General features: G+C 37.9%; 1 protein-coding gene and 1 pseudogene across 1 annotated transcript in view; both read right to left on the bottom strand.

Moving 5' to 3' along the window:
* Nucleotides 1–23,267, bottom strand: part of LOC109051680 (fatty acid-binding protein 10-A, liver basic) — a 677,383-nt gene that overhangs the window by 220,454 nt on the left and 433,662 nt on the right. The gene's annotated exons all lie outside the window — the stretch shown is intronic.
* Nucleotides 1–23,267, bottom strand: part of LOC122140078 — a 192,976-nt pseudogene that overhangs the window by 78,694 nt on the left and 91,015 nt on the right.

The raw sequence follows: 23,267 nt of genomic DNA, 5'->3' as shown, positions 1-23,267 counted from the left end.
GACGCTGAATATTCAACGATTCATTTTTGTAACAACTGGAGCCTAAAACAAAGCCATTCATTTTCAAAAGCACATCAAATAGCTGGCCAAAAGATCTCCTAACTGCCCACCTCTACTACAAGCCTGATCAGCAGTCACAATGTTCCATTAACAAACAACGGAATCTGAAGAACTGTGAGCGCTCCTGAATTTAACATCGCTCTGCGCCCTGGTCATTTTTGTGATCTGATGATAAAAAAAAACAAAAAAAAAAAAAACCAAAAAAAAGGATCAAAAGAAAAAAAAACTTATGTCAAGATAGGGCTGAGGAGAAGAAAAATGATCCGTTGATGCAGCGCTCGCTGCAGGCCCGCGAGGCTCAAAGATGGCAAATTCCTACTGAAAAACAAGATGCATTTGAGGTAAATAAATGGTCCATTTTTTCATTTTGTTTGAAATAGGTCCTTTTTTAGATAATTTCAATTAGAGACATAAACAGAAAGGGTTGTTATTCCGGATGCAAGCACATTGCAATGTTTACTGTTAAGTAACCACTGATTTACTGCGACAGTTTTTGTTAATATTTTGAAGTTAGACTTGGATTTTTTAAGATGCTGTCTTTATTTTAAATTTTAGCTGCAGTTTTAGCAATTTTGTTGTTTTTATGTCCCTTTTATTAATTGTTTTTATTTTTATTTAAAATGTGCTTACATAGTTTTAGATTTGGCTTAATTGTTTGTTTAGTTATTTTATCTCCTAAACCTTTATTCCACTGGGAAACAGCACAATGGTCAAATGTGCAAGTCCTACAGGCCGCATATCATTTTACTATCTTGCTTAACTGCCAGATTTATAATATTATAGGCCCAAATATGACATCTCTAAATGATTATTACCAATTCTATTGACCATAAATAAACACCTGATGTCGTCGAGCCACTTTCCAATGCTGTACCCCGCCTGAAGAGTAACAGCACAAGAAGGCGATTATAACGCTCATTAAATGTAGCATTAATGCTGATCCAAACATGGAAAGCACTTCGAATTGAATAATTGGAGATCTTACTCTAATGTTGAATGAAAATTCTGTCATCATTTACTCACCGCTCAACTTTTTCCAACCGATAATGAGTTTCTTTTTCTTCTGTTCAACCAAAAGAATAATTTTGAAAATGTTAATATCTGACAGCTGATGGTCACCATTGACTTCTAATAGCTAGAAAATATATACAAATTAATGGCTGCTGATGACTATGTCAATCGAATTTTTTTCATGCCAAGTGTGCGCTTTGTAAGTTAATTACATGATACAATTCGTCTCTGAAATAATATATTTAAAACAAAATTAATTTACATAATACATATATAGCTTTATTTTTTGTTTGGATTTGGAGTACACCTTTTGTCTGATGTCACACTCAAGAAGGTGAATTGTTAAACTGGAATTATTTTATCATTGTGTTCACTGGTGAACCGTGGGTTGAGAACCACTGAACTAAACAAATTTTATATTTTAGTTTATTTCATGTAATTACATTTATTTTTTTATTTTTTTATGGTTTTAGTTTTAGTTTATGATAGTAACCTGCTTTGCACAGGTTCAGGTCAGGAAAACCACAATAACCAGGAAAAAAAAAAAGAAATCTTGCTTTCTTTCTTTCTTTCTTTCTTTCTTTCGTTTTAATTATTCAATATATTTTAATTAATAAAACTTATAATTTAAGTTTAGTTTATAAAATGTGCTAAAATTCAATTATAATATAATTTAAATACATATTTATTATTATTGTTTTAATTGCAGGGTAGTTCTAATAAGTTATTAATTCAGCTCAGACTTTAATTTCAATTGCTTATTATTTTTTAGTTTTAAGTATTTTTCTATCGTAGTTCTATTCCTAGTATCTATAATTTTCTTAGTTTTCTTCAATCTTTCTTCTTCATTTCGCTTTATATAAAACAATAATAAAAACTCAGTAAAAAAACAGAACGAATGCTAAAAACACTAAAGGCAAGGGAGTATCACCACCTGTCTTGTTTGGTTCGATTAAATCAAAGTTCAGTTTGTCCACTTCAAACGAATTCTGGTATGGTTAAAAATGGATGAACCAATGGAATGGATGACCTTTGTTTACAATTTTTGGTGCACTTGCAATCAAACAACCAACAAAAACATTGTGTTTGGTCCGGACCAAAGCAATGAACTAGCAGACTTCCGGGAGTGAATACAACCTCAGTAGTGAAAGGGGAATACAGTAGGCCTTTTTAGTAGATTGACTACATTTACGAACGTAAAGCACCTTAAAAACATTTATTCACACCATGCTCTACATTTTGAGCCAAATCACAAAACAGTTGCCCACTTGAGCATTATTTCAATATGAAAAACGTGGCTGTATTCACTCGTTAACCAATTTTTTCATAGTATTTTTTTCTAATTTTCTCTAAGAGCTATAATTGTCATTAGTTTTTTCTCAATATTTTCTTTAAATTTCAGCTTTATGATATAAAAATAATAAAAACTCAGTAAAAACACCAGCACTTAAAATGCTAAACACTAAAGCTACGGAGTATCACACCTGTCTTGTTTGGTTCGATTAAATCAAAGTCAAGTTTGTCAGCTTCCAAGCGTAATTCTGGAGTATTTGTTAACTAGATGAGCAAATGAATGGATGACCCTTTTGTTTTTACAATTTTTTGTTCACGTTGCAATCAAACAAACAACAACAGTGCTGTTTGGTCCGGGACCAAAGCAAGTGAACTATCAAGACTTTCCTGGATTGAAACGACCCTAGAGTAGTGAAAAGAGTGGATATACAATATGCCTCTTTTTTAATTAGATTGAATACATTCTGAACAGTAAAGCAACCTTAAACACATTTTATTCCACCCCAAAAAAGCTCTACATTTTGAGCCAATTCCCCACGAAACAGTTGCAACCACTTGAATGCATTATGTTCAATATGAACACGTGGTGCTGTATTCACTCGTTAACCTCACAATGTAAAAAATTTGCAGGATGTCTGTTGAATTACCTCCAGCCTCCCTCATCAACGTGATCCACCCCCCCCACCACCATGTGACAAACACCCAGCGCCCTCGGCCCGCCTTTCACCATTACCAACACGCGTGTGCTTTGGGAATCCCAATGCTTTTCTTGTTCTCCGCCCAAACACACAAACAGTGTTCCTGTGCTGGTTACAGTGAATCAAATGCTTCCCGGCCAGCGCGCACAGACCCGATCAATGAGCCTAAATGATGTTCTAACATCTGCCTGATAGCTGCTTGTTCTAACATGACACGAAACTGAGAGATCATATACAACTCAGCGCTGTAGCTCAAAATACAATGCAGTTCAATTAGATCATCGTGCTTAGCAATGCCCATTGATTAACCCCGTCCCTGGAGCCGTTGATAATCACACAACGAAAACAAGAACGTCTCTGCTCAACTTCCTGCTACTAGTGCCAATACACAATCCCACCCACTTAAAAGCTGGACAAACTTAAAGATGTGTGGAAATCCAGAAATAAAAGATGCATGATGTCATACTAAAACATGTTCAGGACTCAAGCAATAAAATGCCCACTTTTTAGTATACTACAGTAGTGTGCTCAAAGTGTGCAGCGACTGCAATAGAAAGCCAACGGTTTCCAAAACCTTGGTGTAGTGATAGTTGATCATTTGGACACTATAAAATCATATGCAGTAAATTGTAGTATCCATGTCAAATAGTTATTCTGAAATAAATAGGAAATCGAACTTAACACAGTTTTTTAACAGACTAAACAAACTGGTAACACTCTTTTATAATAACTTTCATTAATAAATCAGTTACAAACATTAAATACTGATCTTTTTCATTTAAATGACAGATATGTATTATGTGTTTTTGTGAGCTCTTTGTCAAAAAATCACGAGTTTGTAATGTCTTAATATCCTTCCTGCCTTACTTATGAAGGGAGGCATAATATAGGTTTTGTGGCAATATATTTACTCAATCAGGTGAGATTTGCTATACTGTGGATTAAGTTAACAACTTTTACCAGTATCACCGCACATCAACTTATATCAATAGCCGGCTGCTATGATAAGGGAAAAATTACATCAGGATTGATGGACTGCAGTTTTCCCCATCCCGTTCTACAAGGGGTTCAAGAATCATTCTCACTTCTTATTAAGGTCCTCCTTTTTCCCCTTTTTCGGCCAAGAGCATGTAATAGAAATTAGTCCAAATATATGCTCGAGCTCTGAAAGACTGAAACGCTAATCTACTAGAATATGAATGGCAGACGGTATTCAAATGGAAATTGTGCACAATGGACCTCTAGATTGGGGGAACACTCCGTTAATTAGCGCTTGATGTGAAAAACCACCTTAAGATTCACCTTTCACAATTTTACAACCATCTACGAGAGATAATCAGTAAAACTGTGAAAAAACTCTGCAGGAAACAATTTTATAGGCCTGAAACATAATTACATTCATCGTCACTGCCATAATTTCCAAGCCGGTCCTGGCTAATAGCCGCTTTATTATTGCATTTACTATTTTAATTACGAAGGTGTGTCCACCTTTTCTTTTTCTTCTTTTTTTCAAAAAAAACCCTTGTGTCAAGAAGACTTAAATACGTGTCATCACGAATTTTTGAAAGGGGAGGTGAATAAATTGACATAAGTTTTCAAGATTTGGCAACTATATCCTTTAATATTTAGTGGGTTAATACATTAAACCCCACTTAATATTTAATAATTATATTAGTATGATTTCTATGCATCAAAATTACCATTCATATCAATATCACAATATATTTTTAATACAATTCTTGTTTTTATATTAAAGCTATTAAGACCTACAAAATACTCCAGATATCGTGTGCATTTGGTACCTTTTCTTATAATTGTTAGGTATTTCAAATTAAACACTAGAATGTAGTAATCCAGTTGTTTTTTTTGTGTGTGGTTTGGGTGTGTTTGTGTGTGTGTGTGTGGTTGTGTGTTTCTGTGTGTTTTGAATCTGTTCATCTTGGATAAATCGCTTGTAAAAATGAAATTAATAACATTACAGCAAATCATTTCAAACTATATATTTAACATGTTCAAGCATCCAAGTCAACATCCATAATGTAAGCCACATGAGCTGTTTATAGAATACTTTTTAAATTTCCACTTTTTCCATTTGAACCCAATTTAAGTTCATAAAGTGTTTGATCTTCCAGTGTATTTCTGAAACCAGTATATTGTTTATATGTTAGTATTGGTATGATTATCTTTTTTTACATATACTGTAGATGATAAGTAATACGCTTGTTTAAATAATATATTATTTTTGGCATTATATATAAATCATGCATTATTATAGGAAATATTTAATATGTATATTTATGAATTTTTCCATATGCGCTTACCGAAACATCCTTATTGAGAATTATAAGACAGATTATGAATCATTTCATTGTTGCTCCTGTGAGCTCTGAATCATACACAGAGAGCACAGTTTTTGAAAATTGACAGACATGGAAAGGATAAAGTTATGTAGCGTCTGTGTAACCGAATGTAAACCTAAGCAGTGAAAATGATTGAACTAAAACGGCTCTCATGGTCATCCTGGGCTTTAGGGCTCTGATAAAACTGGTCACATCTTTTTAAGGTGAGCGCCAGTATATAAAGTCCTTGACCATTAATACCGGACGGTCATTATGAAGACATGACTCAATCGTCATCGGACTGAATAACCCACAGTCCCATCCTTTTTCCTTTTGACTTTCGACTTTCTCTTTCTTTCTTCCCATACCAAGGTCGTCCATTGTAACAAATTCCTCCAATCTCCTTTATACCTGTGCCCCTTCATGACCTTCGTGGTCCGATTTTTCATTATCTTGCGTGTAATGTCCCGAGGGAATTCCCTGCCCAAACTGCCTTCCCCTCATATTAATCCTAAGCTTTTTTTAAACCACCTACCTAAAAGTAAATCCAACGCGTTTTCTTTGAATCAATGCAAGCAAACAAACTGGATAACCGTGCAACAGGACTAACTACAAGCAACATTTCTGATGATAGCCAAATAACAATTGGGAGTGAACGAAAACTAGGAAAAACATCTGAGAAACAAGAAAACTTCAGTCTAAACTTTTGCTCGCCAGTTGATCTCACACCTCTTCAATTACCCACGATAACAAAGCGGGCAATAAAAGAGTTAGATCTCAATCGTGTGATTTAACAGTAAAAACACCATCCGGTTAAAATGCAGCAGCAGATTGATAAAGTCAACAGATCTTACTAAGTAGACCTACCAATCTCTGTGTAAAAAGAACAATTGATTCTGCCATGCAATTCTTTACTCAATATTAACACACCCTCTATTTAAGATCCTCAATGAATATGATTGGTTGGATAACAATCAAAATGGGGTAAATACAACAATTTGACATGGAGCCACATTGATATTTCCCCATAATCTCTGGGATTACACCCACCTGTGTGAGCCTTAAAAATGAATTGAACAAAAGAAAAGTTTGTTTAGAACCAAAACTGAAAGGGCCATAAATATCTTTAATTTGTAAAGCTTACGTTTTTTGAGTTGCATGCATGCAAACTTTACGAGGACCAAAAAAAATAGACAAGTGTTTTTTCCCCATTTTTTAAATGGTCACTTAATGCAAACAAAGATTTCATAAATTCCACAAAGTGTACCTTAATGGACCCATCTCTACTCTGATGTAAAAAATAACACTGCCACCAGGCGGTAGATTTCTCTATAGTCATTTTTTTCCCCACCTCCAAAAATTGTCATTGTCACGCCCTCCATCTAGCAAAACAAGGTGCATTACTCTGTAAAATATTCATTATCCGCGGATAGGCTTCCATCACTATGCATGTTTTGTCTTTCTTCGGAAAACGATTAACAATGTCAAAAACATTTTCAGGCAGGAAGTGTTCCTGAAATTTGGTCAGTTTGACCTTGGAATGGGCCCCTAAAGTTAGTTCCATTGAGGCAAAAATGTAAAACATTCATCAGCATATACTCATGCCGTCAATCTATATATTCATACTGTTTTTGACCTCATCAGACCTGTGGCTGCCAATGCTGACGTAACACCTGTTACGTCCACCCGCTCTCAGGCACATCTGCCTCCTGACACCCCATTTACATGTAATCAGGGGCCGGTAACACACAGGCCCCGCTCAGCGCACACAATCACAGCTGCTGCTGGGATCCACCTGTCTACTTCCGATATAGATCATGAGCTCCGGAACCCCAGCTCATGACCTCGGATCCCTACTACCTGCTACGGATTCAGTCAGCTCGAGTGAAGAAACAGTCAACTCAGTGTGCGTTCTTCTGCCAAACTACAAAAAGCCTCTGTGGGTTTCACTCTCTATAATGCATACCTACGTCTTAGTTCACTTTTGATAAAAGCACCCTGCCAAATGCATAAAAAGTAAATTCACTTTAAGTGTAAACGTCTTTAGCATTTATAAAACTCTCTGTGCGAACGGCATCTATGGCTGCTAAATATATGTATATTTACAGTATTGGCAGACGGCCAAACCATCATACCCTGAACCTTATGTTGAACTGACCTAAAAACAGCCATTCATCTGTATATATTGTAAGATGGAAAATGTGTGCAGTACTATATATGGCAAATCATCTAATCCTGATCTATCTATCTATCTAATCTATCTATCTAGTCCTTATCTAAATCTAATCTATCTACTGCTAATCTATCTATCTATCTATCCAACATTTGATCCACTCATCCATCCATCCATCCATCATCTATCCATCCATATCATCCACTCATTATCCATACTATCTATACCCATCTATCCATCCATCCAACCCCCATCTATCTAAATCAAACAACCAAAACCCGACCATTGCCGTCTAGTATATCCCATCCACATCTCCATCCCCTCCCTTCATTTAATTCATCAACCCAATACCAGCCCTCCCCTTCATTTATTTCAGCCACCGCGATCCCCCACCATACATTTATTTATCCACCCCACACTTCCCCATGGTCCCCTCCATCAATTCCAAATCCATCCATCCATCCACACCCCCCAACACTCATTTGATCCCTCTCATCATCTATCAACACCCATCCCATCTATGTCAAACCCCCACTGCCACTGGCCATCCGTATCTATCTATCTAGCCATCCACCTATCTAATATATCCCTCCACCCATCCATTCCCCCTCCCTATTTATTCACTCCATCCATCCATCCATCCATCCATCCCCTCATCCATTCCATACCACCCACAATGCACCCCTCCTGTCATCTCACCGCAACTATCCCAACCAGCCATACCCCTCCATATTTATCCATCCTCCCATCATATCCACACAATACCAACCACACCACCATCGATCCATCCATCCATGCCATTGTTCTATCCATCTAGGCATCCACCTATGCATTCTTTATATCCATCCATCATCGATCGACACCCCTACTATCTAGTCCCACATACCTTCAGCAAACCCATCTAAATCCCTCCCTCCCATCCCTCCCTAATTCTTCATCCCCCCATCCATCCCATCATCCAGTCACAACACCCACCCACCCACCAACCCATACATTATCTATTTTATCCACCCATCTATCCCATCCATCCACCCCTCCCTAGTCATCCCCAATCCATCCAACCATCCTCCTCATTCATTCCATCCACCCACCCACCCATCCCTCTATTTATCCCCACCAACTATCCCTCCATCCATCCATCCATTATCTATCGCATCATTCACCCACCCATGCATTCAATTTATCCATCCATCCATCATCTCATCTATCTACCCATCTATCCATCACACCTCCATTTTATCAACCCCTTCTACCCAGCCATCCATTCATCCATTCATTGATCCACCCCAATCCCAGATCCAGTATATACACAGCTTGTTTTTCTTTGAAAATGAATTTTTTAACCTTCACTTCTTAAATTCAAATTGCACTTCTCGCATCCTGTTTTGGTTCCTCATTTCAAATTTAGTAAAGGAAGTGATTCTGACTCCATGCTGACTTGCAGAGATCATCCCTCCCACAGCATTCAGATCTTTTCTCTGCTCGTTTCCCCCACCACGCGCAGCAGAACACAGGTTTTTTGTGAGGACATGATGGGGGATTTTACGCCGAGCTTTGCTACATAAAATGCCTTCCATAAAGCACTTTTTTTTTTTGGTAAAGACTTGGACTGGCATACCAATGTTTTTTAGTGTTTATGGGCTTCCTGAAATACACAAGCAATGAGATGCTGATGCATTTATGTTCTCCCATCAGCAGTCCTCGCCCAAATTAGCTCTACGTCCCACGTATGCATCTGTCATCGGCAAACGGTTCGTCTCAGCTTCATTGACTTTCTTTTCTTAACAGTTCCCTTTGAGCCTTGATGGTTTACAGCTAAAGTTCTTACCTGACAGGGAAAGGAACTCATTAAATGTGTTTATAGCTCTATGAACATCTTCCTGACATGTCCTATGTCTATTGTCAAATAATGCATCGGTCAAACTCATGGGTCACACTAATCAAATACTTATATTCCACTCGCTCCCATTGTCCTAAGTGATGTTGGTCTTTGGCCCCAAGCTAAAGAAAAAAATTCTTCACAGACTGTTGGTGCAAATCGGCTGTCACAAGTTTCAAAACACTACTCCAAACATCCAAAACACAAAAAAATCATTAAATAATCTCAAGTGGTCTCATAGACTTTCAACGATACAACACGAGTAAAGGTCACTCGACCACAGTCCACATGATATGCTCAATTCATGACGGAGCCACACTCTGATATCTGAGATGTCATTTCTGTTATGCACCACATTTTTGAACTGAGTAAACTTCAAAAAAATGCTTCAATTTGACCAATGCAATAAAATTACCAGATGCAACTGAAAAGTTAGAAATAGAGTGAAACATTAGTTTATTGCATATATTAGAAAAATATACTTGTACTTTTTTGGTCTAATGTTTAAATCTAATCTGTTTATAATTCAGTATTCCGACTTTTTTAATGCCCTTATGAGTTTTATCTCACAAATTCAGAATTTTTTTTCCTGTAAATTCTGTTTTTTTAAGATTGTGAGATTCTAAACTAAAGAATTGCAAGATATGAGAACTTCGCAATTGTGAGAAGAAAAAAAAAAGTTGTGAGAAAGTCGCAGTTAGCTTTTTCCGTTTATTTTTTTTTTCCTGTTGGAAAAAAAAAAACAGGCGTCCATAATAAACACTATAATAACATATAATAAATAATACCTGAGATAATAGTGCATTCCGAAGAGCAGATTGTCGTTAAAAAGCAGTGACCTGTTTGCTCCTCTAACTGAGTTCCTCCAGGGACAGCAGACGAGCAGAATCCGGAGGGGGGTTCAGGTAAATGACGATGTGAATTAAACAGGGCGACACAACAAGTGTGAAAAGAATGGCACGCAGCACATGTGGAAAAGAGTGCTGTCGGAAGCCACACTGGTTGGAGCTCAAATGCGCAGTCATTCCACATTTAGTCGCCTACAGAACATCTACAGTTACAGGAAACAGTGCGTGAGATTGCAGCGCGAGTGTTCCTGTGCCGGGTGTAAAGTGGATTTGTGTTCTCTGTACCAAACCAGCACGTGAAATGCTGTGATGTCCTGCTGTGTTTTTAATGTACGGCATACAGTAACGTTTAATTGACCTAACCATCTTATAGGTTGTGAACATAAGGAGCCTGGCAATCCAGCTTTAATCTTCATTGGAGGGTTATCTATGCTGACGCTGACATGTGACTAGGATTACCAATGCATTAAGACAAACTAACCGGAGTTTTTTCTGTACCAAGCACCAAAACGTAATGTCGAAGAAACGCGAAGAGAGTTGCCAATGGCAAATCGAGCTCCCAACAACAGAGATAAAGTGCAAATCATACATTTTCTAAAACAGAAATACAAGAGCTTTACAGAACAATTAATATAGTCTCATTGTGACTTTTTATCTGTTATACAATCTGCTCAGTGTATTTTGGCAACATGAAATTGCACTTTCGCGGACACATTCACTTACAGGCTCGCGAACATTGCATTATAACAAGTAAAAGTGGTGTCAGTTTTTGATATCTTATTTAACTAAAGGCACCTCCCTTCCTTATGTGGAGAAAGATGGAAGATCTCCTCTAAACTTTTAACTAAGTGACTTTTTAATAAACATGACACCATTACAACATTCACAGTCTTCTTTTAGGGCTGAAATCAATTTATAAATAACTCCACATGCTTTGGAAATTTATCATGTCGAGTGCGTGATTATTTTTTTGTTATTTATTTTTCTTAGAAGCGAGGCGGATCCTCGGATCCGAAGAGGAAAAAACAAATCTTTTATGTATGCCATGAACGAATTCTGTTTTTAACCTGGCAATGCAAAATACATTTTAAGAAATGCAAGCAGATGAGAAGATTATTAGTCAGTATCCTTAAAACTGCTGTTATAAAGGCATGACTTTTTATGTTTTTTTTTTTTGTTTTTTTTTTTTTGCCTTTTTGGGGGACCATCATTGACACAGCCACAATATCCACCATCCTGCCTTCTTTTGGAAAATTGAAGCCTTCGCCTGAAAACAACCTCTCACCTCTCTTAGTGTCTTCATGGAAAGGAAAATAACAGTCTCCGTCAACCCCCGCACCGGCCACTATTCATTTACTCTTTATCTTGTTAGGGCCAAGCAAGAAACACACACTTAGAAAAAGACCAATTTGACATGTAAAACGTCAAATATTTTTTTTAGTTATTAAACGTCCCGCTTACAATATTTTCCCTCTGCTGCAGGTTCCCCTCAACATCTTCATTCAGTGGCCATTTTCATAATCACATGCATGAATTAACTGGCATTTTACCTGAATGCACACACACATTTAAGAGGGGCTTCAGATTGAACAGTGTATCAGTGAATAATTTAAAATTGCCACGTCGTAATGTCACATGCACTGGCCTATCATTATACTTTTATGGACGGTTTTTTTTTATTTTTTGACCTTTTCGGGTGCTTGAAAAGCATAAACTCACCATCCACTTTCCTTGTGAAAACAGAAGCTGACGAAAATCACACCTCTAACCTCTCTTTGTGTTTCATGAAAGTTTTACAGTCCTACACATTTAACATGTACGCAAATGAGGCCAATTTGAAATGCTGAAACATTTCCATTCCACCCATTTGGATTAAACAGTTTTACATATAACTAATAAACTTTTATGCATATATTTATAAGCCATACATAAATAAAAACCGGGGTAAGATTTTCTGCAATCCAAAAAAAACCATAGAGCATAGCGTATTATTTTATATTTTAGTATTTACAAATAAATAAACTTGCTATGGTTTTTTGATTTTATTTAGATTAATCCATACTTTTTCAAAGTGCATGTTTATTCATTTGCCATAAAATTTGAAAAAAGTATGAACTTGGTTAAATATATGGCTACTATTTTCTCTAGTGAAACAAGCAGTAGTCAATTAGTTTTAAAATGGTTAAACACCTCAGATTTATTGATGATAAATATTAAAACCTGGTTTATTGTGTATTTTAGAAACCACATTAAGTTCTGCATTGTCAGTACTATTACAGAAATCTGATCACCGTTGACAGATTATAAATGACAGGCCCCCCCCACCCCACCCCCCAACTATGCATCACATTAAAAACTGTATCCACCCCCCCAATTTGATCCCCCACCTCGCACCCCACCCCCACCTCCCTCGCCCAAACACCACTCACTTCGAGATGTCGTAGAGCTTGCACCCAGCCACCCGACCCCCCCAGTCCAATATGGTACCCCCCCCGCTTGTTTCTCTGGCGGGACTCTACAACTCAGATGTGAGCTGAAAACATCTCGTCTGGCTCTGTGTTAATTGTGAGCAAAGAACGCCAGCTCTGTTTATTTTCTGGACCGTTCATTCCCGCCGTTCCTCTCATCCGTGCGTCGCACAGAAGATGCCTGAGATGTTGGAGGTTATTTGAAAAGGTCAAGCTTTGATTGTTCAGTTTTGTCCTCAGTTTTGGTGAACCCACAAGCAGAGAAGGAAAAACTAACCGCTTTCCATGGAACACAATTGAAATAAATAGTGTTTGGGCTTCATTTAAAAATCCCACCAATGCCTCGACTACTTGCGTTGGCGCCTCCAGACCAGACCAACAAGGGGGTCCGCAGGGGCGGGATTTGGAGATTGGTCCAGGGGTCATATTCTTGTACCACTTCCAACCGGCAATGTAGCACATTTGTCTCTTTCTGTCCTGGCAAAGCAGTGGGCCCCCCGCGCAGCCATTTGCTCCATTTATAAGCACTGAACAGACGACAGCGATTCACCGATTCCAAACTATTGTTTTCTCACTGGGCTAGCAACACATGGGATTGGCTCACAAATAACAAAAAGTCATTTTAGAGTATTAACAGTTTTAGTCCATAGGGACCAATGCTCACCCTGTTAACTAGTTTCTTACTAAGCATGCAGGTTTCTTGCTTATATTGTGGCTGTTTGTCTCAAATTACTTATAAAATCACATACTTATGTCCTTTTCATTTTGCAATGGACTTGTTTACTTTGTACCTCAAGTAAATTTAAACGGAGTAGCTTAATACTTTTACTTTAATTAGGACGACCCCCCCTCGCTATCTCTTTCTCAAGTACCTCCCGTCGAGCATTTCGTGCTACCCCGCCCCCCCTCCCTCCACAAGACCCGCCAGTCCACCCAGCCTACTGTGATGAAACACGAAACTTTTACACCAAAAAGCAGAAGATTTAGCGATGGTTTCCTAGACGAGGCAGCTCAGCCGCCTCTAGCTATTTTCTCGATCCCCCCTTCGTTTTCTAACAAGAGGCGCTTTAAATGCATCTGAATCAGCAGTATGCAAAATCCAAACTCACAGCCAGAGAACCGTTACTGAACAAACTGAATTACATTAGCACATTTAGTGCCCCCTTGACAGCGTCGCGGAGGCACATGGGCTTTGACAGCCCTGCGTCATTAGATTAGGCTCTCCCCCGCTCTTCCCCTTACCACTACCTACAAGACCCTTGCCTTTCAGGATGTTGCATGGATTTAAACGTGACCCCTCACGAGCTCCCGCGGCCCCCCACCCCTACTGTCTGTCAGGCCCCCTTTGTCCTGTGTCAGTCCGCCCCCACGTTACTCCCGATCAGATCGACAGACGCCCGCCCCTCAATGCAATAACACATGATCCCACTCCCTCGGCCACCCAACGAGAACCCAGGTGGAGGAGACAAACATTAAGCTGCTCCTCCTGACATAATGATTTTTCAAGAGCTGTTTATTAAGGTGGCATCGATATTGCTATTGCTCATATTCAGGGTCACAGGATGTGATCAAATAGCTCCACAAACTCAGTGCTACAAGATTAGGGCACGATCACAGAGACTCGCATTGCAAAACAGTAAGCAACCACAAAGCAAAGACTACGGATCGCAAACATCCCTTAGCAACCACATGGCAAATGTCCTGGCAACCATTCATAAACAATATCTTTAGCAACCACATATATGGCAAATGCCCTGGGGCAACCACATAAACATATATCTTAGCAACCACATAGCAACGCCCTGGAAACCACACATAAACAACACCCTAGCAACCACATAGCAATGCCCTGGAAACTATATAAATAGCTCACATCTAGCAGCACCACACTAGCAACACCCTTGGAAACCACCCCATAGCAATACCCAGTCCACCAACCACATAGAAAAAAAACCCTATTGATCACATAACAACACCTGGGTAACACCGGATGGAAACCCATCTGAAAAGGAAGACACCATTGGCACAACCCTAACACCCTAGCAACCACATAAGCAACGCACCCCTCTCACCCCTGACCAGAACCACTACTACACCCAATCCACTACATATCAAGCAACCACATAGCAACGCCCTGGAAACCACATACAACAACCCCTAGCAACCCAATATGCAACGCACCCCTGGGAAAACACATCATAACATACACATCCTAGCAACCACCTAGCAACACCCTGGAAACCACATAAACATACATAAGACCTAGCTAACCACATAGCAACACCCTGGAAAAACCACATAAACAACATCCTAGCAACCACATAGCATCACCCTGGAAACCACATAAACAACATCCCTAGCAACCACATAGCCAACACTGTGGAAACTATATAAATCATCACTCTAGCAACCACATAGCAACGCCCTTGCAACTACATAACACTCTTGTAATTAGATAGCAACACCCTGGAAAAACCAACCACAATACCATAGCAACCACAAAGCAACACCCTGGCAACCACATTAACAACAACCTTGTTATCACATAGCAGTGCCCTGGAATCCACTAAGAAAACCCTAGTAATCACATAGCAGTGCCCTGGCAAACCACCCACAACATCCTAGCAACCCCATAGCAACCAACGTGACAACCACATAAATAAACAACACCTTAACAACCACCACAGAACAACACCCTAGTAATCACATAGCAATGCCCTGGCAATCCACCCACAACATCCTAGCAACCACATAGCAACAACATGAGGCCAAACCACATAAACAACACCTTAACAAACAAATAGCAACACCCTAGTAACCATATACCAATGCCCTGGCAACGTCCCACAACACTCTAGCAACCACATAGCAACAACGTGACAAACACATAAACAACACACTAGCAACCATATACCAAATCCCCCGGCAACATCCCACAACAACATAGCAATGCCCTAATGACTACTCGCAAAACCCTAGCAACAACATACTGTAGCAACATGCTAAGAACCCGCTAACAACCACCAAGGTTATAACTCTTCATGTTACTGTAATTGCGGGTTTAAAGGTTTGCTGCAACAAAAAATAAAATTAGATGTTATTTTTTTATTTTTGTGTATTTATTTATTAGTTTCAAAGTTTTAAAAGTGATGTTTTTTATTTTTTTATTTGTCATTTTTTTCAGTTTATTTAAAAATCTAGTTATTTTACTTCATCTTTTGCAATGTTTTATGTACAAATAAACAGAGTTTGAATTCATCAATAATTTATTACCACAAATGTTGGTGGGCTCCTTAAATTTGAATTTGTTGTGTTTTGTGTATTTTGTTGCAAAGGCTCCATTTAAACTTTAAATGCTGGATTCTGGTTTGAGGCCCCATTTATGTCTATTTGCATACTGAAAAGGGATTGTTTTTTTCTTTTATTGCATCTATTTAACATCTACAGCTACCAGAAAAGTAGCAGAACCGAAGCCTAAGACATGATTCTTTTGTTGCAAGCACCGCACTCTCCTTCAGGAAATGCAGATCTAGTTTTAATGATGTAAAACCTGTGCTAAAATCACTTTTATGATGAATCACGGAGACCTGCGTGATTTATCTTCAAACGTCTCTCTACTAGTCCTGCGTGTGACGTCCTGGAGCGCTGCTCTCTGGTTCCTCGTCTCTCTATTACAGCAGTGTTAGTGTATCTCGTGACCCCGCTGACCTCTGATTCTGCCTGTAATGAACAGTATTGGCCTGCAGCCTCGAGCAGCAGCAGCGCAGGAACAGACCACAAGAGTCGCTAAATAAGAGTGAGAGAGAAGAGTATGCGTAATGCGTATGGAAAACCAACCGATAGCGCAAATAAAGGAGGAGGCGGGAGGCATGAGCGGAAATGAAAAGGCCAACAATATACAGGAAGTGAAGAAGAAAATCAACAGGATGGGAAAAAAGGCTGAATAAATGCAATACGGGAAAATACGGGAGAAACATGAGAACTATACAGTCTATCATATGTGGTTGCTAGTCTTTTACAGGTTGCCAGGATGTTGCTACATGTTTTAGTCTGTCTTTATGCTTTCTTATATGGCTGCTAGTGTTTTGCAATGCAGTTTAGTCTGTTTTTAGTCTGTCATATGTGTTTGCAAGTCTTTTAAAGGTTGCCAGGGTGTTGCTATGAGTTTTAGTTTGTCTTTAGTCTGTTTTAAGTCTGTCATATATAGTTGTTAGTGTTTTGCTGGTTGCCAGGGTGTTGCTATGAGTTATATATGATACAACCCCAATTAATTAAAAAAAAGTAATTTTAAGTTAATATTTGTGTGTGTGTGTGTGTGTGTGTGTGTTTATATTAAACATATAAACTAACAAAACTAACAAAAATGAGCCATGCTATAACTTCATATCCAGCTTGATTTATTAGTTTTAAATATTCTCCTCTAAACTATTCTAGTTCTCTCTGGCCCACTTTTTGGAAAAGTGTTTATGCTTATTTTGCATGACTTTCAAAATAGGGCCAGAATAAGCGTCAGATCAAAACTACCTGCACTACATTTAACTCTTTGGATCCTTAAGGAGCCAGAAATGTTTCTTCAATGGCATCACTGTGAAAACTCCTTTTTGGAATGTTTATTTTTAAGAGTGAATGGTACTTGAACTACTTTGAATTATGAGTTGCTTGGCAAGCTAGAGTTGCAAAAGAGCTTTCCCAACCACTGGCCTCAACACACACACACACACACACACACACACACACACACACACACACACACACACACACACACACACAGCAGCCCGGAGATCCACACGGCACAGACAGTCGATATCTCCCCACTGTGCTTCAATATTCCAGAATCTCCTCTCTGAATGCCCACTGAGCAAACACCCGCAAGAAGCAGCGTCACGCAGCACAAACCATCCAAATAACAGAGAGCAATCAAGACAACGTGAACCCATACACATGCAATGAACTGATTTTATTTATTTTTTCAAAATGACGGATGTATTAAATTTGGGCATAATTAAAATCACAAAGTATGCCTGTGAAACACAACACGCCTTCCCTCAGGGAAAACTAGTCCTGTCCGAACAGACCCAGAAGCTAAAGAACAAAATCAAACGATCTACATCTCGCATGGGATGGAGGCATTCTGATCATTAATCAAATCAATGATTAGCTTTCATCGCATCATGCCGGAGCCGTTCATGGCCATTGTTGCGGTGTCGCTGAGTGATGGTGAGCAGACGCCTGCTACAAAACTTCCTGACAGTCACATTCATCCAGCAGCTTCATCACGGACCCCGACAGGCCTTTGATGCCTTCGACATGCATTATTTATTGGATCACATGTCAAAAAGGAAAGTGAACTCTCTGCATCAATTAAATGCCATTATTTAGACCTGTAATGACATCCTGACAGATTCAGGCCCTACAGATGTTTGGTGAATTGTGCAGACACTATTTTATGAGTTTCCCCCTCAGGTACACTTATTCCAAAAGCATAATTAAAACAATCATAATTTAGTTTTTAACGACTGTCCAACTCCTTCATATACTGTAAGTGGTCCATTTTTGCTGCTGCAGTTCATATGTGAAGTCTCTTCTGCTCAACGAGGCTGCATTTATTTGATCCAAAATACAGTAAAAACAGTAAAAGTGTTTTTTTACTATTTCAATTTTAAGTAACTGTTTTCTATGTGAATATATTGTAAAGTGTAATTTATTCCTCTGAGTCAAAGCTGAATTTTCAGCATCATTACTCCAGTCTTCAGTGTCACATGATCCTTCAGAAATCATTCTAATGATGATTTTATCTGAAATAGAAATCATTAGTAACAGATAAATTTTGATAATTTTTAAAAATACATTTTTGGTTTCACAAAGAGCCATTCAGTCAAAGGTTCTTTAAAGAACCATCTCTTTCTTACATTTTTATAATCTGAAGAACCATCTTGTGCCACAAAGAAGCTTTTGTGAAACAAAAGATGTTAAAGGTTCTTTATGGAACCATTTAGACACAAAGGCACCTTTATTTTTAAGAGTGTATTTAATGTTTCCAAGGTGTTCTAAATGAATTGAGTAAAAATCACTAAAATTACACTCAAAGTAACTAAATGAATCTCATTCAGTAAACGACTGTCATCTGTGCATGATTAATATATGTTGCTTTTATCATCAGCCACCTGTAATCTTAAGTATAAGCCTTAATAATACCACTAGTCAGCATAACTAATAATGTTTTTGTTTAGTTTTTTTGCTCCCATGTTAATAACACACCTGTGAAAACAGAAGAACGCCACATTTGATATGAGAAATATGTGTGTGTGGATCTGGTTCTGAATTATTCATTTCCTGTTTTCCACTCTATTTTCTAGTTTGCTTCACAATAATGAAAAAGAAACATCCCTAGCGTACGGCTTCAGAACAGGTACTGAATATGAAAGGAGGCAAAGAAAAAAGACAAGCATTAAAGGGAATATGAGATACTGTATGAAACACGAAGGTACAGTAACATCCCAGTGACATTTCAGTATATCAGGCGTGATTTCTACAAGTCAGCTAAATGCAGATGCAATCTTCCCATGTGTCTATTTACTCACGGGATTGAGCGGAAGGACACGGCGTTCAATTTCATCCTCGGCTTCACAGGGACACGTAAAGATCAAGGATCTTGTAATAGGCGGGAAACCTGTACGCGGCAACAAACGCACAAACCCGGTGGCTTATCGGATTAGCTGCTTCATAAAGTAGGGCATCTCTTTTCCAAGCTCGAGGAAATCTGTCACAAAATGACTAATTCAAAGCATCGGACCATCTGATTTTAAATTCAGTCCTGCGAGACGAGACAGAAATGCTTTTGGTTTCCAAGAAAACGACTTAATGCTAGCTGAAGAAGGCAACTAAGCTCAGAGAGTCGATGTGGAATCATAACCTCACTCACCAAACATATTCCCGATGTGTCCGTTCCTGGTCAGAGGTCGAAGTTCATTCTGTCCCCAAGCGTAACGTTTGTAGTTGTCCCAGGCAAACTTCATCATCTGCAAACATGAAACAAACAGGTTCAGATCTGTGAAATCACCTCTAATAATACGGTTAGTGTGCAGATACTCGCATTAAAACATGATATTAGGATGCGATTATATCCAAAGCCATCAGCGCAGATGTTCGCAGATCAAAAACGAAGATGAATCAGAAAAATAAGGGCTTTTATGCATTAGACGATGATACCTCTGGCCAAGCGAAGCATGGATTAAATATGAGGATGTTATGAATGACACAACAAAGAATGAATCATGTTTCATGAGCTTCTATTTATTTCTGCTGAAAGCAACACGCTGTCATAATTAGCTGTGTGGTAAGGCGGGCAGGCCTGCAGGATCACATTCATCAAATAAATACAGAAATTCACGAACAGACAGAAGACGTCAAAGAAATGGACTGTTCGCTACATGCATTAATCAAGAAAATAAATTCATAAACACATAATCATTGTTTTCTCGTCAGCATTAACCATTGCACATTTAAAACGAGTTGCTTTGTTCTGTAAGTGTGTTGTCTTGTGTTAAACAGTATTCTTATCAAAACTTGACTTAATTACATTGTTAATTAGAACCAATTAAGACATTTTAACTGCTTTATTTATTGTTTGCATAAATGATGCATTGATCAAAAATGACAGTAAAAACATTTAAAGTTTTCTATTTTAAATAAATGTTGTTCTTTCAAATGTTCTATTCAAAAGGATAATTCTAAAAAAAATCCCGGAAAAAAAAAATCTACAAAAATATTCACATAAAAAAAAAAAAATGTTTTAACCATTTTCAATATTGATAATAATCAGAAATTTTTCTTGAGCAGTAAATCAGTATATAGTAAATAGTATATTCCTGAAGATCATGTGACACTGAAGACTGGAGTAATGATGCTGAAAATACAGCGGCGCATCACTGAAATAAATTACATTTTACAATATATTCACATAGAAAACTGTTATATTAAATTGTAATAATATTTCACTTTTTTCCTGTTTTATGGTATTTTTGATCAAAAAAATACAGCCTTGGTGAGCAGAAGATAAAAAAAAAATCTAATATAGTTTTACTTCACATTTTCTGTTTTCAAATATCTTGGCACAAATATTGTACAAAAAAAAAATCAATAAAAATAGAATTGCATGTCTGCATTCACTGCATTAACTACACAGCTCTCTTAAATACTTGATTCTGATTATAAAGAAAAATGTTTTCACTCATGCACTGATTTAATGTTCATAATAACACTAGAAAAATTAAGTGTTAATTAATTTGACATTTTGGCTTCTAAGATCAAAACTTAAAGTAAGTTCGAAACCTGTTATTTGCTGAATGGGTCTGAGTCGATTAAGGAACATTACAAAGAACCCGGGCTGTGCTGCTGCTGAGCTCGGGGGCGCTGGATCTGTTTGAGCTCTGAATGAGTGTTTCAGCACAGCCAGACCAGAGAAGCTCTGGATGATGCCTAAGGGCACCAACAACCTCCACAAGGCACGCTCTGAAAAAGACTCGCTTCCCTTGAGGAGGAAGCCAATAATTGATGTGGGATCGCCTCCAACAATGCAATAAAAAGGCTGCAACCATGATAGGGAATTAGCAGGAAGAAATTCCAACCGCGATATTATTTGAGCTCGACATGAAGGAGCAGCTGTGGCCGGGATGTGGCCGAGTTCTTGTGTTGCATAAAGCTTGTGTTATCATCTTTTACTGACGCGCAAACACCAAACGCTTCGGTTTCCACTCGGTTCTAAGTTGTGCATTGTTTTGTTCCTCCTGAGGCAGAGAAAAGGGGAAAACGTAGCAGGTTTTCTACCTGTTAGTCCACTTTATCAGCAGCGGCACTAACCCGAGGAACGGAGCCGAGCGGGAAGACAGTTTTATCACCGATCTCATAAACACTGACGGTCTGTGCTGCTGTCAAAGCAAAAAAATAAATAAAATAAATTTATGTCACCAGACTGAATGGACACCATACATACAGTAACACTCAACACTACGTCTCATGACAGCCCACAACAGTCAAATATGAAAAGAGCGGCAGCAGAGAGGCTTTATACACGCAGATCTGTCACAAGACAAACACTGTTTGAACACTAGTCTACATAGTGACATACAGTAACAGTGTATTATATTTAATTCACAGTAGACAACATAGCCAATAATGATGCTTATGTTCAATAATATAAGGAAAAATAACAATGCATTGTCCTATAAAACCACTGTCAAACACAGAATTAACATGTCTTCAAAAAACTAAGCAATGGATTGATTGCAATTAATTAGCTCACAATTAATTAATCTGTTTTATGAGTTTAATTACAAATATAACATTATACATAATAACTGTATACAGAACATACTAATTGGATATATAAATAAAATATAAAATATATTAAACAAAACCTTTCAATTTTGTGTATATTTATACTATATTGTATGTGTGTGTATATTCATTCATTATTTATTTGTATGCATAACTATTTATGACAATTATTTTATTTGCTGCTTTATATTTAAAGACATTCATCAAGCATATATCTATCCATCCATTCTTTATGAAATGTCTTAAGCAAATAAATATGTAATGATATAATAGTAATTCATATAACAGTAACAATATAAATAGTAATTAATTTATAAGTAACAGACAGACAGATAGATAGAACAGTTATAGTGACATAACTTCCTTTTTTCCTTATTATTCATCAAACCATGGATAGCGGAGAGAAGCAGAAGCAGTAAAGAGAGCTAGTGAATGAGGTCAGGTAAGCATCTATAAAGAACCGACCCTCTTCATGACACACATTTAGAAATTGACTCAGCTGCTAGAGATTGACAAAACAGAGCCATCACATCTCCTCCACACCATGACCCATCATCTCTCTGTCCTAACTGTAAATGAGATGGCAAAGACTCAAAAACAAATAAGCCCCCGATACCAGAGAAATGGTCTGCTTTAGTGAGCATGGATATTAGCACTTCACTTTCACGGTTATATAACTGAATTAACTCGTAACCAGCAGAGTGTGACGACAGAAGTGCCCAAACCTTGAGTTTGATTCCCAGTACGGATCATTTTTTTGCTGGCAATATACATTTAACCAATATAGTTAACACAGCATCAGGACTATACACACACACACACACACACATACATATATTATATAAAAGAAAGGAGTCTCTTCTGCTCACAAGGCTGCCCTTATTTGATCAAATATTTTTACCATTTAAAATAACAGTTTTCTATGTTAAATAATCTGTTAAACTGTATTGATTGCTGTGAGCAAAGACTTGCAGTGTCACATGATTTTTCAGAATCTTTCTAATATGCTGATTTGCTGTTCAAGAAACATTTCTGATTATTTATCAGTATGAAAACAGTTGCACTGTCTGATATTTTGTGGAAACTGTGATACCAGTTTTATTTTTCAGGATACTTTTATGCACAGAAAGTTTATAAGAACAGCAGTTATTTTGTAACATTA

This window comes from Cyprinus carpio, chromosome B16 (assembly GCF_018340385.1).
Source record: "Cyprinus carpio isolate SPL01 chromosome B16, ASM1834038v1, whole genome shotgun sequence".
NCBI classification, from domain to species: domain Eukaryota; kingdom Metazoa; phylum Chordata; class Actinopteri; order Cypriniformes; family Cyprinidae; genus Cyprinus; species Cyprinus carpio.
Note: the sequence above shows the minus strand (reverse complement) of the source record. Positions and strands in the feature narration are given on the sequence as shown.